The 18,431-nt window shown below is 46.5% G+C and overlaps 1 protein-coding gene across 2 annotated transcripts in view; it reads right to left on the reverse strand.

The window, feature by feature from the left end:
• Positions 1-413, reverse strand: part of LOC121577679 (solute carrier family 41 member 1) — a 55,661-nt gene extending 55,248 nt beyond the window's left edge. The window contains exon 1 of one of the 2 annotated variants that reach the window (XM_041891452.2): positions 306-413. The gene's annotated coding sequence lies outside the window, so the exon portion shown is untranslated. Of the gene's footprint in view, positions 1-113 lie in introns of both variants that reach the window. The other variant, XM_041891451.2, reaches the window with a different exon arrangement.
• Between the last annotated feature and the right edge of the window lie 18,018 nt (positions 414-18,431).

Genomic DNA, 18,431 nt, shown 5'->3' on the forward strand with positions numbered 1-18,431 from the left:
TAAAGAGAGCAGCGAGGAATAAAAGAGGAAAATAGCCTGAGGTGAAAAGCATCCCCCAGTCCAATATGTCTGGATCGGTACCAGCACATCTGGTATAACAGACAGTTCTTTACCTAAAACGCAGAGGTCCACAGAGGAGACGAGAGAAACCACACAGAACAGAGCGCACTGCTGAACGCCTCAAAACGGTTGTCTCGTATCCTGTCAAAACTGTTGTCTCGTATCCTGCACTCCGTTATAATGTGTGCTGCAGCCTGATGCGTGGGTGCCGGTATGCATGCCTTATTTACGGTAACGGCCCGTACCTGGCTTAATCGTTAACCCCACACGGTTAAGGCTGTCACTTCCGACCAGTCACATTGTTCCATTTAGAACCCCGCGAGCCGCTACATGCGCATCTGACAAACTCCTGGCATAGGAAGTTACAAGGCGGGTCCACCAGAGATGACGTGAGCGCGTGCGCGTGATAGCCCCCTGTGTTTAGTCACGGTTGAGCGGGCGCCGCATTTCCGTCTGATAAGCACGAGCGCGAATTGAGCTATCCCTGCGCTGTATGTATGTGTGTATGTGTGTGTGTTGAAATGCGTGCCCATGACGTGGCATAGGCCAGCCACAGTGCCCCTACTTATTTAGGCTACCAGACTGGAAAATGAATTGGATTTTAATTTAACAATATCACCCATGGAGGGAAGAGTTGTGATGGTTATAGCCTGGATTCTTCAGTGTAGCTGAAGTGGACTTTCAGGTAACTCATTCCCCAATGCATCCTTATATAACTGGATTGCTTATCACGTCACCCCACCATGCTCATTCAAAAGTACACTTAGCCATGCAGGTTGAGGATGCTATTCTTATAGCCTTAAAAGTAAGTAGTACACTAGTAGAGATAATAGCACAGGGAAAATGGTATTGAGCCCAGGTCATCTGTGCTTTCCACGACGATGTTAGCCCAGTGAGCATAAGGCTTATGCATTCACCGAATTACCTCAGCTATACTTTGACCTCAGCAACTGATAGGCTAGACATCAACTGTGTGACTTGAGTCCAGGCACCATTGTGACCTTTTTTCACCAATGTGAAATGAACTGAACCATCTGGGTATTGATCCCAGGTCATCTGTGTAACTCAAGATGGCGTTTGCCCGCTGAGCTAAAGTCTATATATACTGTATAGGTGTTAGCTCTGGCTTACACCAAGGGTTTTCACAATGGCAGGCATGGGCCCAGTACTGTTTCCTGTTGTTTGCTAATTGACTGGTTTCCCAGTAGGTATTGAAGGCGGGGCTATACCAGGATGGAGATTTAACAAGAATTACATAAAGCATCACGGTATTATGGTACAACATACAATGCTGGTAATGTAGTGTTATCTTCTGTAGATTGTGTTTCCCAGATGGTGGATTTGTGGTTGGGCTCGTGACTGGGATTGGCCAGAAACCAGGATAGGGGTTAATTCCATTTCTGGGTCCGGGGAACCATCCCTAAAAGCTTCAGGTAGTGCAGTATAGCAACGTGGTCTCAAAGCATTTCATATCATTCTTTACATAAATTCGAGACACTTCATTTAGTATGATATGTTACGTTTCGTATGGCATGTATTAATTTGTGGGTGTCCATCAGCCATTTCGAATGATATGTTATGAATTACAATTCTTATGATATGTTACGAATTTGTAAAACATACAATATGTTATGGTAGCTAAAGTTAGCTAGCTGACTAACGTTAGCTAGGCTAGGGATTAGGGTTAGGGTTACGTTTAGGAGTTAGGTTAAAGGGTTAAGGTTAGGGTTAGGGGAAGGGTTAGCTAAAATAGTTAAGGTTAGGGGAAGGGTTAGCTAACATGCTAAGTACAGTAGTTGCAAAGTCACTAAGAAGTAGTAAGTAGTTGAAAAGTTGCTAATTAGCTAAAATGCTAAAGTTGTCCATGTTGAGATTCAAACTCGCAACGTTTGGGTTGCTAGACATTCGCATTGTACGCCCACCAACCCTGGCCAACTACACTACTTTTGTTTTTTCCTTAAGTAGTCTCATGTAACCATACCAAATGGAATATGTCTTACTAATTTGACTGTTCCAGATTTATATTTACTATGTTACGCCTAGTCTATGAGACCAGGCTGAGCACAGTGCAGCAACTTTTGGGAAGCACAGATTAGAGTTGCCCCATACTGATTGAAGACAGTGGTTATGTTTTTCTGATCCTAGATCTGTGTAGTAGACAGTGTGTCATCCCATGGGTAGGGTTTGAGTTCTGTATAAACAAGTTGAGGATGGGAAACTGTATCCGAGAGAGAGAGAGTGTGTCAAGGGGTGCTGAAGGTGGGTGTGGTGCATGAATCAAGCGCAGGACGCAGAAGCTCAGTCCAAAAGACTTTAGTGCAATATTCACGTAGAAAATAAGCACGATAAGCCCGAAGGCGAAATAACGGCGCACACAGGCGTCAAACAAACGGCGCACTAACATGTGCGAAAAACCTCTCCAAAACACTGGAGGGAAGTACGTAGCTCCAACACAAAACAGAAGAGCAATCACACACAAAGACAAACACACTCAACGAGAACTAAATAGGACACTAACGAGGACTAACAAGACACAGGTGTACAACATCAAGACAAAACCAAACGAACATGAAATATAGATCGGTGGCAGCTAGTACTCCGGGGACGACGACCGCCGAAGCCTGCCCGAACCAGAAGGAGGAGCAGCCTCGGCCGAAACCGTGACAGTACCCCCCCCTTGACGCGCGGCTCCAGCCGTGCGCCGACCCCGGCCTCGGGGACGACCAGGAGGACGCGGAGCAGGGCGCGCGGGATGGTCCCGGTGGAACTCCAACAGGAGAGATGGGTCTAGGATGTCCCTCCGCGGCACCCAGCACCGCTCCTCCGGGCCGTACCCCTCCCACTCCACGAGATACTGGAGACCCCCCCCCATCCGGCGTCTTGAGTCCAATATGGACCGAACGGTGTACGCCGGAGCCCCCTCGATGTCCAGTGGGGGCGGAGGAGTCTCCCCTATCTCATTGTCCTGGAGTGGACCAGCTACCACCGGCCTGAGAAGAGACACATGGAACGAGGGGTTAATATTCTTATACTCAACAGGTAGATGTAACCTATAACACACCTCGTTCAATCTTCTCAGGACTTTAAAGGGCCCCACAAACCGCCGACCCAGCTTCCGGCAGGGCAGGCGGAGGGGTAGGTTTCTGGTAGAGAGCCAGACTCGATCTCCGGGTGCGTACACCGGCCCCTCACTGCGGTGGAGATCGGCGCTCGCCTTGTGACGAAGGACGGCCCGCTGCAGGTGGACGTGGGCAGCGTTCCACGTCTCTTCCGAGCGTCTCATCCAATCATCCACCGCAGGGGCCTCGATCTGGCTCTGCTGCCAAGGTGCTAGAACCGGCTGGTAACCTAACACACATTGGAAGGGGGTTAGGTTGGTAGAGGAGTGGCTGAGAGAGTTCTGGGCCATCTCGGCCCAGGGAATGTACCGTGCCCACTCCTCCGGCCGGCCCTGGCAATACGACCTCAGAAACCTACCCACATCCTGGTTGACACGTTCTACCTGCCCGTTACTCTCCGGGTGGTACCCTGAGGTAAGGCTAACCGAGACCCCCAAACGCTCCATGAACGCTCTCCAAACACGGGAGGTAAACTGGGGGTCTCGATCAGACACTATATCCTCGGGTACCCCGTAATGCCGGAAGACGTGGGTAAATAGGGCCTCAGCGGTCTGTAGGGCAGTAGGAAGACCCGACATAGGGAGAAGACGACAGGCCTTAGAGAACCGGTCCACAACGACCAGGATGGTGCTATTCCCCTGAGAGAGGTGAAGGTCTGTCACAAAATCCACCGAGAGGTGGGACCATGGTCGTTGTGGAACGGGCAGGGGTTGTAACTTACCCCTGGGCAGATGTCGGGGCGCCTTACACTGGGCGCACACCGAGCAGGAGGAGACATAAACCCTCACATCCCTAGCCAAAGTGGGCCACCAGTATTTAGTGCTAAGGCAATGCACTGTCCGGCCAATACCCGGATGTCCAGAGGAGGGTGACGTGTGAGCCCAGTAAATGAGTCGATCCCGAATCTCGAGCGGAACGTACTTCCGACCCTCAGGACACTGTGGAGGGCTGGGGTCGGCACGCAACGCTCGCTCGATTTCGGCATCGACCTCCCACACCACCGGTGCCACAAGGCAAGACTCCGGTAGTATGGGAGTAGGCTCAACGGACCTCTCCTCCGTGTCATACCGCCGGGACAGCGCATCTGCCTTACCATTCTGGGACCCAGGGATGTACGTGATTTTAAATACGAACCTGGTGAGAAACATACTCCATCGAGCCTGGCGAGGGTTCAGTCTCCTCGCTGCCCGGATGTACTCCAGGTTCCGATGGTCAGTCAAAATGAGGAAAGGGTGTTGAGCCCCCTCAAGCCAATGCCTCCACACCTTAAGGGCTTGAACTACAGCTAACAGCTCCCTGTCCCCAACGTCATAGTTACGCTCCGCCGGGCTGAGCTTTTTTGAGTAAAAAGCACAGGGGCGGAGTTTAGGTGGCGTGCCGGACCGTTGAGAGAGAACGGCCCCTATACCAGCCTCAGACGCGTCTACCTCAACCTGAAAGGGTAATGCGGGATCCGGATGCGCCAGCACCGGAGCCCGACGTAAACAGGTCCTTCAGTCTCCTAAAGGCCCTGTCCGCATCAGCTGACCACTGCAGGCGCACCGGACCCCCCTTTCAGAAGGGACGTGATGGGAGCTGCCACCTGTCCAAAACCCCGGATAAACCTCCGGTAGTAATTCGCAAAGCCCAAGAACTGCTGCACCTCTTTTACAGTGGTTGGAGTTTGCCAATTACGCACAGCGGACACACGATCCACCTCCATTCTCACCCCTGACGTGGACAACCGATAACCCAAAAAGGAGACCGACTCCTGGAAAAACAGACATTTCTCTGCCTTGACATATAGGTCGTGCTCCAACAGCCTCCTCAATACACGACGCACCAGGGTTATATGCTCGGCTCGGGTAGACGAGTACACCAGAATGTCATCAATGTACACGACCACCCCTTGACCCTGCATATCCCGGAAAATGTCATCTACGAAGGATTGGAAGACTGATGGAGCATTCATCAACCCATATGGCATGACGAGATATTCGAAATGACCTGACGTCGTACTAAACGCTGTCTTCCATTCGTCGCCCTCCCTAATGCGCACCAAGTTATACGCGCTCCTGAGATCCAATTTTGTGAAAAACCGCGCTCCATGCAATGACTCTATCATGGTCGCAATCAGAGGGAGTGGATAACTGTATTTCACAGTAATCTGATTGAGACCACGGTAATCAATGCACGGGCGCAACCCTCCATCTTTCTTCTTCACAAAAAAGAAGCTCGAGGAGGCGGGAGAAGTGGAGGGCCGAATGTATCCCTGTCTCAAAGATTCGGCTATGTAAGTCTCCATAGCTTTTCTCTCCTCTTGAGACAAAGGATACACGTGGCTCCGTGGGAGCGCTGCTCCTGCCTGGAGATCAATCGCACAATCCCCCTGTCTATGAGGAGGCAACTGCGTCGCCCTCGTTTTACTAAACACGAGAGCTAAATCCCCATATTCAGGCGGAATGTGCAGTGCGGGCACTTGGTTTGGACTTTCCACCGAAGTCGCCCCCACGGAAACACCCAGACATCGCCCCTCGCACTGAGCAGACCACCCATCGAGAGCCCTCTGTTGCCACGAAATAGCAGGGTTATGGGTGCTTAACCAGGGAATTCCCAGCACCACTGGGTACGCAGGAGAGTCGATCAGATACAGCTGTATAGTCTCTTCATGACCCCCCTGCGCACACATCCTAAGTGGCGCTGTGATCTCCCTAATCAACCCCGACCCCAACGGGCGGCTATCTAAGGCATGAACGGGAAAAGGTTTGTCAACAGGTAGGAGAGGGATCCCTAAATCTAAACAAAACTTCCGATCAACAAAATTCCCAGCTGCGCCTGAATCTACTAGCGCCTTATGCTGGGAATGAGGTGCAACCTGTGGAAAACACACAGGTATACAAAAGTGCGCAACAGAAAGCTCTGGGTAAGTGGGACGTCTACTCACCTGGGAGGCCCCCCCAGTGCGTGGCCTGTTGTCTTCTCCCCCGGAGAACCCTCCCCAGCACCTGGCCGCAGTGTGCCCTCCACGACCGCACTTGGTGCAGGAGACAGGCCCCCTCGGGCTCCTCCTCCTCCGTTCTCTAGCGCCGGCACCCCCGAGCTCCATAGGGCTCGGCTCGGAGGTGCCGGAGGGTGAAATGGACGGACCCCCCTCGGGACGTCCACGGGTGGCCAGCAGGGTGTCCAGACGGATGGACATATCGACCAACTGGTCGAAGGTGAGATGGGTATCCCTGCAGGCCAACTCACGTTGAACGTCCTCCCGTAGGCTACATCGAAAATGGTCGATGAGGGCCCGTTCATTCCACCCTGCGTCCGCCGCTAGAGTCCGGAACTCTAGAGCAAACGCCTGTGCGCTCCTCCTCCCCTGTCTCAGGTGGACTAGACGCTCCCCCGCCGCTTTGCCCTCAGGTGGATGGTCGAACACGGCCTTGAAGCGGCGGGAGAACTCGGCGTAGGAGATGGTGTTGGCGTCCATCTTCCTCCACTCGGCGTTAGCCCACTCCAACGCCTTGCCCGTGAGACAGGAGATGAGGGCGGAAACGCTCTCGTGTCCCGAGGGCACCGGGTGTACAGTGGCCAGGTAGAGCTCCACCTGCAGGAGGAACCCCTGACACCCGGCAGCTGTTCCGTCATACGCCCTCGGGAGCGAGAGCCGAATCCCCCTGGGTTCCGGACCTGGGACTGGTGGACCGGCCGATGGGGTTGGCAGGGTAGGTGGAGGTGTGGGTACCCCGCTGGCCTCCCATCGGTGCAGGGTGTTGATGACGTCCTGTAGAGCGGTCCCCAGTTGTCGTATCTGGTCATCTTGGCCGCGAACATGCTCCTCGAGCGACTCAGGCGTAACTGCAGATCCTGCTGATTCCATTGTGGTGTGTGATTCTGTCAAGGGGTGCTGAAGGTGGGTGTGGTGCATGAATCAAGCGCAGGACGCAGAAGCTCAGTCCAAAAGACTTTAGTGCAATATTCACGTAGAAAATAAGCACGATAAGCCCGAAGGCGAAATAACAGCGCACACAGGCGTCAAACAAACGGCGCACTAACATGTGCGAAAAACCTCTCCAAAACACTGGAGGGAAGTACGTAGCTCCAACACAAAACAGAAGAGCAATTACACACAAAGACAAACACACTCAACGAGAACTAAATAGGACACTAACGAGGACTAACAAGACACAGGTGTACAACATCAAGACAAAACCAAACGAACATGAAACATAGATCGGTGGCAGCTAGTACTCCGGGGACGACGACCGCCGAAGCCTGCCCGAACCAGGAGGAGGAGCAGCCTCGGCCGAAACCGTGACAGAGAGAGAGAGAGAGAGAGAGAGAGAGAGAGAGAGAGAGAGAGAGAGAGAAGGAAATAGAGAGGGCACAGAGAGGCAGACATACTGTACCTCCCTCCCTTCTGAGGATGTTACAGTGGTGATGGCTATTGGACTTTCTATCATGCACCTTGAGAGCCTGTTTGTAGACAGACTGAATGGGCTTTAATGTTGTACATTAAGCTTGGGCCCAACTAGTCAGGCGGTATGTTAAGTGGGGGAGTATCATAGCATTGAAGTACAGTTCTGCTGCCTGTGTAGTCAAACTATTCCATATATCAGAAATTAGCCAGGTTGAATTTGGTTATTTGGGTTACCTTTTTCACCTGCTTTTTGAAAGAGAAATTGTATTCAAGTATGATTCCAAGGTACTTAAAACGAATACCACCTGGAGCTTCTCCCCTGACACATAGACATCTGGCTCAGTAGAATCAGTTGCCGTCTTTGTGAAGAACATACAGACTGCATTTTTCACATTGCGGTGCAAACATGAGTCACTGAGCCCCTTTGTAACATTGACCATTGCTGCAGTGAGTTCTTGTGCAGCTTGCTGTTTGCTCTTTGCATGCACATAAAACACTGTATTGTCTGCATACATTTGTACTTTAGACCCAGTACAGACAGAAGATAAGATCATGAATGTGCAGGCTGAACAGGAGGGGCCCCAGTGATGACACTTGGGGCATGCCCACATTATAGCTGAGGGTGGGCGACATCTCATTGCATTTCATTGGTTGACATCTCATTCCATCTCATTGGGCGACACCTTATTGCATCTCATTGGGCGACATCTCATTGCATATCATTGGGCGACATCTCATTAGCATGTACAGGATTAACCACCACACCTCTGTGTAGTGTGCATGCATTTGAAAAGCCTAGATAAAAAGGAGCATGGTGTCACTGTGGTTTGTGTGATGCTGCTAGAGATTCAGATTCAGAGTGTTTAATAGTCACATGTACAGGTGTGCAGGTGTGATTGCAGGGTACAGTGAAAATCTCAGGCTCCGAGCTACAACATGCAGGACTAAGTGAAAGAAAATAATGAAAATGGTAATAAAAAAGCAACAATATACACTACCGGTCAAAAGTTTTAGAACACCTACTCATTCAAGGGGTTTTCTTTATTTTTACTATTTTTAACATTGTAGAATAATAGTGAAGACATCAAAACTATGAAATAACACATATGGCTTCATGTAGTAACCAAAAAAGTGTTAAACAAATAAAAATATATTTTAGATTTTAGATTCTTCAAAGTAGCCAGCCTTTGCCTTGATGACAGTTTTGCACACTCTTGGCATTCTCTTAACCAGTTTCATGAGGTAGTCACCTGGAATGCAATTCAATTAATAGGTGTGCCTTCTTAAAAGTTAATTTGTGGAATTTATTTCCTTCTTAATGAGTTTGAGCCAATCAGTTGTGTTGTGACAAGGTAGGGGTGGTATACAACAGATAGCCCTATTTGGTAAAAGACCAAGTCCATATTATGGCAAGAACAGCTTACATAAGCAAAGAGAAACGACAGCCCATCATTACTTTAAGACATGAAGGTCAGTCAATACGGAACATTTCAAAAACGTTGAAAGTTTCTTCAAGTGCAGTCGCAAAAACCATTAAGCGCTATGATGAAACTGGCTCTCATGAGGACTGCCACAGGAATGGAAGACCCAGAGTTACCTCTGCTGCAGAGGATAAATCCATTAGAGTTACCAGCCTCAGAAATTGCAGCCCAAATAAATGCTTCACAGAGTTCAAGTAACAGACACATCTCAACATCAACTGTTCAGAGGAGACTGTGTGAATCAGGCCTTCATGGTCGAATTGCTGCAAATAAACCACTACTAAAGGACACCAATAATAATAAGAGACATGCTTGGGCCAAGAAACACGAGCAATGGACATTAGACCGGTGGAAATGTGTCCTTTGGTCTGGAGTCCAAATTGGAGATTTTTGGTTCCAACTGCCGTGTCTTTGTGAGATGCGGTGTGGGTGAACGGATGATCTCCGCACGTGTATTTCCCACCGTAAAGCATGGAGGAGGAGGTGTTATGGTGTGGGGTTGCTTTGCTGGTGACAATGTCTGTGATTTATTTAGAATTCAAGGCACACTTAACAAGCATGGCTACCTACTGCTCAGCATATGTGGGAACTCCTTCAAGACTGTTGGAAAAGCATTCCAGCTGAAGCTGGTTGAGAGAATGCCAAGAGTGTGCAAAGCTGTCATTAAGGCAAAGGGTGGCTATTTGAAAAATCTAAAATCTAAAATATATTTTGATTGTTTAACACTTTTTTGGTTACTACATGATTCTATATGTGTTATTTCATAGTTTTGATGTCTTCACTATTATTCTACAATGTAGAAAATAGTAAAAATAAAGAAAACCCCTTGAATGAGTAGGTGTTCTAAAACATTTGATCGGTAGTATAAATAGCACTATATACATCATAACAACTGTAGCAATGATGAATAAATAAATGTCCATTGGGGTGGAGGCAGAGTAAAGACTGTTGAGGGGGAATGACCATAAGGGGAGTAGCATGAACACTGAGGGGGTGTGGGGACCAAGTGAAATAAAAACAATAAAAATTATAATAAAAATCTATAATATACATATTAACAACTACAAACATTTGATCGGTAGTATAAATAGCACTATATACATCATAACAACTGTAGCAATGATGAATAAATAAATGTCATTGGGGTGGGGGCAGAGTTAAAGTCTGTTGGGGGGAGGGGAATGTCCAAAGGGGGAGCAGCAGGTAAGGTAAGTGGCCGTTGTTTTTGGGGGTGTGGGGGGAAAATGTCCATAGGGGGAGAAGCGGGGGTGGGAGCAGTTAGCTGACTAGTGGTGGCTATTTAGCAGCCTGATGGACTGAGGGTAGAAACTATTTTTATTTAATTTTTATTTCACCTTTATTTAACCAGGTAAGCCAGTTGAGAACAAGTTCTCGTTTACAACTGCGACCTGGCCAAGATAAAGCAAAGCAGTGCGATAAAAACAACAACACAGAGTTACATATGGGGTAAAACAAAACATAAAGTCAAAAATACAACAGAAAATATATATACAGTGTGTGCAAATGTAGCAAGTTATGGAGGTAAGGCAATAAATAGGCCATAGTGCAAAATAATTACAATTAGTATTAACACTGGAATGATAGATGTGCAAGAGATGATGTGCAAATAGAGATACTGGGGTGCAAATGAGCAAAATAAATAACAATATGGGGATGAGGTAGTTGGGTGGGCTAATTTCAGATGGGCTGTGTACAGGTGCAGTGATCGGTAAGGTGCTCTGACAACTGATGCTTAAAGTTAGTGAGGGAGATACAGTGGGGGAAAAAAGTATTTAGTCAGCCACCAATTGTGCAAGTTCTCCCACTTAAAAAGATGAGAGAGGCCTGTAATTTTCATCATAGGTACACGTCAACTATGACAGACAAATTGAGAAAAGAAATTCCAGAAAATCCCATTGTAGGATTTTTAATGAATTTATTTGCAAATTATGGTGGAAAATAAGTATTTGGTCACCTACAAACAAGCAAGATTTTTGGCTCTCACAGACCTGTAACTTCTTCTTTAAGAGGCTCCTCTGTCCTCCACTCGTTACCTGTATTAATGGCACCTGTTTGAACTTGTTATCAGTATAAAAGACACCTGTCCACAACCTCAAACAGTCACACTCCAAACTCCACAATGGCCAAGACCAAAGAGCTGTCAAAGGACACCAGAAACAAAATTGTAGACTTGCACCAGGCTGGGAAGACTGAATCTGCAATAGGTAAGCAGCTTGGTTTGAAGAAATCAACTGTGGGAGCAATTATTAGGAAATGGAAGACATACAAGACCACTGATAATCTCCCTCAATCTGGGGCTCCACGCAAGATCTCACCCCGTGGGGTCAAAATGATCACAAGAACGGTGAGCAAAAATCCCAGAACCACACGGGGGGACCTAGTGAATGACCTGCAGAGAGCTGGGACCAAAGTAACAAAGCCTACCATCAGTAACACACTACGCCGCCAGGGACTCATATCGTGCAGTGCGAGACGTGTCCCCCTGCTTAAGCCAGTACATGTCCAGGCCCGTCTGAAGTGCATTTGGATGATCCAGAAGAGGATTGGGAGAATGTCATCTGGTCAGATGAAACCAAAATATAACTTTTGGTAAAAACTCAACTCGTCATGTTTGGAGGACAAAGAATGCTGAGTTGCATCCAAAGAACACCATACCTACTGTGAAGCATGGGGGGTGGAAACATCATGCTTTTGGGCTGTTTTTCTGCAAAGGGACCAGGACGACTGATCCGTGTAAAGGAAAGAATGAATGGGGCCATGTATCGTGAGATTTTGAGTGAAAACCTCCTTCCATCAGCAAGGGCATTGAAGATGAAACGTGGCTGGGTCTTTCAGCATGACAATGATCCCAAACACACCGCCCGGGCAACGAAGGAGTGGCTTCGTAAGAAGCATTTCAAGGTCCTGGAGTGGCCTAGCCAGTCTCCAGATCTCAACCCCATAGAAAATCTTTGGAGGGAGTTGAAAGTCTGTGTTGCCCAGCGACAGCCCCAAAACATCACTGCTCTAGAGGAGATCTGCATGGAGTAATGGGCCAAAATACAAGCAACAGTGTGTGAAAACCTTGTGAAGACTTACAGAAAACGTTTGACCTGTGTCATTGCCAACAAAGGGTATATAACAAAGTATTGAGAAACTTTTGTTATTGACCAAATACTTATTTTCCACCATCATTTGCCAATAAATTCATAAAAAATCCTACAAAGTGATTTTCTGGATTTTTTTTTCTCATTTTGTCTGTCATAGTTGACGTGTACCTATGATGAAAATTACAGGCCTCTCTCATCTTTTTAAGTGGGAGAACTTGCACAATTGGTGGCTGACTAAATACTTTTTTTCCCCACTGTAAGAGTCTCCAGCTTCAGAGAATTATTGGCCAGTCTTCCAGTTTTTGCCTTGATGCTCCTGTACTTCCCACGTATGAGTGATTGATGCAGGGAGAACAGGGAATGGCTTGGGTGGCTGGGGTCCCTGATGATCTTGGCCTTCCTTCGACACCTGGTGTTGTAGGTGTCCTGTAGGGCAGGCAGTGTGCAACCAATGGTGCATTCGGCTGCACGTATCACCCTCTGAAGCGCCTTGTGGTGGTGGAGTTGCCGTACCAGGCTGTGATGCAGCCCGACTGTATGCTCTCAATGGTGCTCCTGTATAACACTGTGAGGGCCCTCGGGGACAGGCCAAATTTCTTCAGCATCCTGAAGAAATTCGGCCTGCTAGGGGATACATCAATGTTTGTCATCATGACACGTCAATTACCTCTGCTAACACTGCCAGGCTAGATGTGCACTCTGTGCAGTATGTGTGTATTCATGTGTGTGTTTGATAGAGAGAGATGAGATTATACTTTGTCTGCTTGTGCAGAATTTCCCCTTGCATCGCATGCTCCACGTCACACAGATATAACACAGGTGTGTGTCCTCAGAAGATGGCTGATCCTGTTGGCCGTAGTGAGTCTGTTGTCTGTGTGTCCAGGTGTGCTGTGCTCTGGAAGGAGCCTGTTCTATTGTGGTGTGTAGGTGCAAGTGCTGGGTGGGGCTGACTGACTGACTCTGAGAAGGGTGGGTTGTGTGACCTCTCTCACAATGATAGTGCTGTGCGAGATAACCCAGTCAAAAAGACTAGCCGTGCCCATATCTGTAAGACCAGAAAAAAACATGTCGCTTAATCGGAATCTATGGCGGGCTGAGGTGAGAGTGGGACACGTGCCAGGGAGGAGGAATGGAGAGCAAAGTCATGAATTGTGTAATACTGTTATTGCACTGTTTATTACACAATTAATCACTTTGCTCTCAATTCCTCCTCACTGCCACATGTGGAAATATCCTACTGTACATTTGTTTGAGTGCCTCAATGTTTTTATTCCTTTGAGCTTATTTAATTTAATCATTCCTTTGTATTATTCTTATTATGCAGCATTGTCGAGAGTGAACATACAAGGAAGCATTTCATTGTATTGTATCCTGTGTATACAAATAGTCTTGACTTGGGACAGAGGCAGAGTCTAGACCCGCTGAACTGACCTGAAGAGCAGTGGGACTAACATGTTATGTGGCAGTTCTGAGTTTTGACATTCTTCAAAAAATGGTTTGTCTCTCGTACAGAAATTAAACTTCAACGTGTGGGTCAATCAATGGTGTGGGTGTATCAGGAGCGAATGTGCGTCTGTAGACTTCAGTCAGTCAAGTAGATTTCCATTGGAATGTATTCAGGCAGATGGGGGGCCTGATAGGCCTATGTGACACACATTTGAGTCCTTGCGGGAATGCAAAAAATATGGAAACTCACAGGGTTGTCCTTAATCGTCACATATAAGAACAGAACAGACAAAGAGAAAATGGAAAGATCTGACCCAGATCAGTCTGTTAACCAGTCATTATAACTACTGGAGGTATGTGGGGGTTATCTTCTTTCTTGGCAGCCTCCATTACAATAAATACACTGAACAAAAATATAAACACAAAATGTAAAGTGTTAGTCCCATGTTTCATGAGCTGAAATTAAAGATCCCAGAAATGTTTCATACGCACAAAAAGCGTATTTCTCTCAAATTGTATACACAAATTTGTTTACATCCCTATTAGTGAGAATTTCTCCTTTGCCAAGATAAACCATTCACCTGACAGGTGTGGCATATCAAGAAACTGATTAAACATCATGATCATTTCACAGGTGCACCTTGTGCTGGGGACAATAAAAGACCACCAAAATGTCCAGTTTTGTCACACAACACAATGCCACAGATGTCTCAAGTTTTGAGGGAGTGTGCAATTGGCATGCTTACTGCAATAATGTCCACCAGAGCTGTTGCCAGAGAATTCTACCATTCTACCATTCTACCATAAGCCGCCTTCAACTTCATTTTAGAGAATTTGGCAGTAAGTCCAACCGGCCTCACAACCGCAGACCACGTGTATGGCATCGTGTGGGCGAGTGGTTTGCTGATGTCAATGTTGTGAACAGAGTGCCCATGGTGGCGGTGGGGTTATGGTATGGGCAGGCATAAGCTATGGCCAACGAACACAATTGCATTTTATCGATGGCAATTTGAATGCACAGAGATACCGTGATGAGATCCTGAGGCCCATTGTCGTGTCATTCATCTGCCGCCATCAACTCATGTTTCAGCATGATAATGCATGTCCTTATGTTGCAAGGATCTGTACACAATTCCTAGAAGCTGAAAATTCCTAGAAGCAGCTGCATACTCACCAGACATGTAACCCATTGAGCATGTTTGAGATGCTCTGGATCGACGTGTACGACAGCATGTTCCAGTTCCCGCCAATATCCAGCAACTTCGCACAGCCATGAAAGAGGAGTGGGACAACAGGCCACGATCAACGGCCTGATCAACTCTATGCGAAGCAAAAGTGTTGCGCTGCATGAGGCAAATGGTGGTCACACCAGATACTGACTGGTTTTCTGATAAATGGCCCTACCTTTTTTTAAAGGTATCTGTGACCAACAGATGCATAGCTGTATTCCCAGTCATGTGAAATCCATAGATTAGGGCCTAATTTATTTATTTCAATTGACTGATTTCCTTATATGAAGAACTGTAACTCAGTAAAATCTTTGCAATTGTTACATGTTGCGTTTATATGTTTGTTCAGTATAAAATGCCATTTGCTGCCAAAGAGGACAGCAAACTGGCTCTAACCAGAATAGAAAGAGGAGTGGGAGGCCCCGGTGCACAACTGAGCAAGAGGACAAATACATTAGAGTGTCAAGTTTGAAAAACAGGCGCCTCACAGGTCCTCAACTGGCAGCTTCATTAAATAGTACCCGCAAAACACCAGTCTCAACGTCAACAGTGAAGAGGCGACTCCGGGCTGCTGACCTTCTAGGCAGAGTTGCAAAGAAAAAGCCATATCTCAGACTGCCCATCTTCATCTTTTCTTTTTATTGGCCAGTCTGAGATACGGCTTTTTCTTTGCAACTCTGCCTAGGTCAGCATCCAAGTTTCCGTCCTGACTGGCGGATTGACTCACTGACTGGCTGACTGATTTCAAGTTATCGCAGCAAAATGCTTGTGTTTCTAGCTCCAACAGTGCCGTAATACCTAGCAATAAAAAAATACATTAAAAAAACTATACATACATAATCCAGAAGAAAAATAAAAAGTTATATGGGATGAGTTATGACTAGAATGCAGTATATACATTTAAAGTGGGTGAAACAGTATGTAAACATTATTAAAGTGACCAGTGTTCAATGACTATGTACATAGGGCAGCAGTCTCTAAGGTTCAGGGCAGTACTGGGTGGAGGCTGGCTAGTGGTGACAGTCTGTAGTTTAACAGTCTGATGGCCTGGAAATAGAAGCTGTTTTTCAGTCTCTCTGTACTGTACTGTCTCCGCCTTATAGATGGTAGCGAGGTGAACAGGCCGTGGCTCGGGTGGCTGAGGTCCTTGATGATCTTCTTGGACTTCCTGTGACACCAGGTGCTGTAGATGTCCTGGAGGGCAGGCAGTGTACCCCTGGTGATGCGTTGGACTGACCGCACCACCCTCTGGAGAGCCCTGTGGTTGCGGACGGTGCAAATGTAGTGTTCAGATTTGAATAATATGTACAGGATAATACAACTTATTTTTTTAATGTACATTCAATTTGTGTAGTGTTGATGGTATCAACCACATCAAACACATGGTTTCCATGTGGTTGATACCATTCCATTAACTCCATTCCAGCCTTTATTATGAGCCATCCTCCCCTCAGCAGCCTCCACTGACTCACACACAGTCACACACACACTGTTGACATAGCTCTAGCTTCTATGGCCCTGAGGTGAGACATTTTGTCATACATTTTGTCTCAATAGTCTATATACGATTATATTCTTGCTTTGGTCGAGACACAGGCAGCGTGGCATTGAAACTGAAACAACAACATTCAGGGAGAGAGAGAGAGAGAGAGAGACAGACAGAGAGAGAGAGAGAGAGAGAGACAGAGAGATCTCGGGGCAAAGTGGTTCAACAAGTTTGCCTTGGAAAAAATAGCTTTTACACTGCCTATTCAGGTGATAGGTCTGGTTGGGCAGTAGGGGCGCTCAGAGAGTTAATGATTCTCTTCCCTCTTTTTCCTTCTCTCTTTTCTCCAACAGGAAGTGAGGTGGCGACGGGACACAAAACAGTGCTCACCCCGGCAACGCTTCAAGAGAGTGCTTCTCCATAGCAACCGTGTGGCAGCCTGTGCCAGTTCTGTCCCTGCGGTTCTTTGAGCCCAGAAGAATGTCAGGAGAGATTTGGAACTTGGGCTTGGATGAATAGCTGTCCACCAACCCGCCCCTCCCCCCTCCACTATTTCCTTTAGTTGAGAGGCCCAAACAAGCAACTTCAACAGTCAGATTTGTGGGTCTTAATTTTTGTCTGACACTGCATTACTCTGGCTGAAAATACTTGTCCTCTTTCAAAGTTTTGATAAGGTAGGAAATCAATTGAATCATTCAATATGATTGACTAGAAAAAAAAATATTGTGCTATTAGGGACATAACACAAAACACTACACAAATTGAATGTACATTAACAAAATAAGTTGTATTATCCTGTGTGTATAGTTTTTTTAATGTATTTTTTTATTGCTAGGTATTACAGCACTGTTGGAGCTAGAAACACAAGCATTTTGCTGCGATAACTAGAAATCAGTCAGCCAGTCAGTGAGTCAATCCGCCAGTCAGGACGGAAACTTGGATGCTGACCTAGGCAGAGTTGCAAAGAAAAAGCAGTATCTCAGACTGGCCAATAAAAAGAAATGATGAAGATGGGCTGTCTGAGATATGGCTTTTTCTTTGCAACTCTGCCTAGAAGGTCAGCAGCCCGGAGTCGCCTCTTCACTGTTGACGTTGAGACTGGTGTTTTGCGGGTATTATTTAATGAAGCTGCCAGTTGAGGACCTGTGAGGCGCCTGTTTTTCAAACTTGACACTCTAATGTATTTGTCCTCTTGCTCAGTTGTGCACAGAGCCTCCCAATCCTATTTCTATTCTGGTTAGAGCCAGTTTACGCTGTTCTGTGAAGGGAGTAGTACACAGCGTTGTACGAGATCTTCAGTTTCTTGGCAATTTCTCACATGGAATAGCCTTCATTTCTCAGAACAAGAATAGACTGATGAGTTTCAGAAGAAAGTTCTTTGTTTCTGGCCATTTTGAGCCTGTAATTGAACCCACAATTGCTGATGCTCCAGATACTCAACTAGTCTCAAGAATGCCAGTTTTATTGCTTCTTTAATCAGCACAACAGTTTTCAGCTGTGCTACCATAATTGCAAAAGGGTTTTCTAATGTTTAATTAGCCTTTTAAAATGATAAACTTGGATTAGCAAACACAACGTGCAATTTGGAACACAGGAATGATGGTTGCTGATAATGGGCCTCTGTACGTCTATGTAGATATTGCATTAAAAATCAGCCGTTTTCAGCTACAATAGCCATTTACAACATTAACAATGTCTACACTGTTTTTCTGATCAATGTGATGTTATTTTAATGGAAAACAATTGCTTTTCTTTCGAAAACAAGGACATTTCTAAGTGACCCCAAACTTTTTAACGGTAGTGTATATCAGCAATCTACACACAATACCCCATAATGACAAAGTGAAAACAGGTTTAGACATTTTTGCTAATTTATAGGAAATACAAAACTGAAATACCTTATTTGCATAAGTATTCAGACCCTTTCCTATGTGACACGAAATTGAGCTCAGGTGCATCCTGTTTCCATTGATCATCCTTGCGATGTTTATACAACTTGATTGAGTCCACCAGTGGTAAATTCAATTGATTGGACATGATTTGGCAAGGCACACAACTGTCTATACAGTGGCTTGCGAAAGTATTCACCCCCCTTGGCATTTTTCATATTTTG

The sequence above is a fragment of the Coregonus clupeaformis genome, chromosome 12, assembly GCF_020615455.1.
Source record: "Coregonus clupeaformis isolate EN_2021a chromosome 12, ASM2061545v1, whole genome shotgun sequence".
In the NCBI taxonomy this organism is placed as follows: domain Eukaryota; kingdom Metazoa; phylum Chordata; class Actinopteri; order Salmoniformes; family Salmonidae; genus Coregonus; species Coregonus clupeaformis.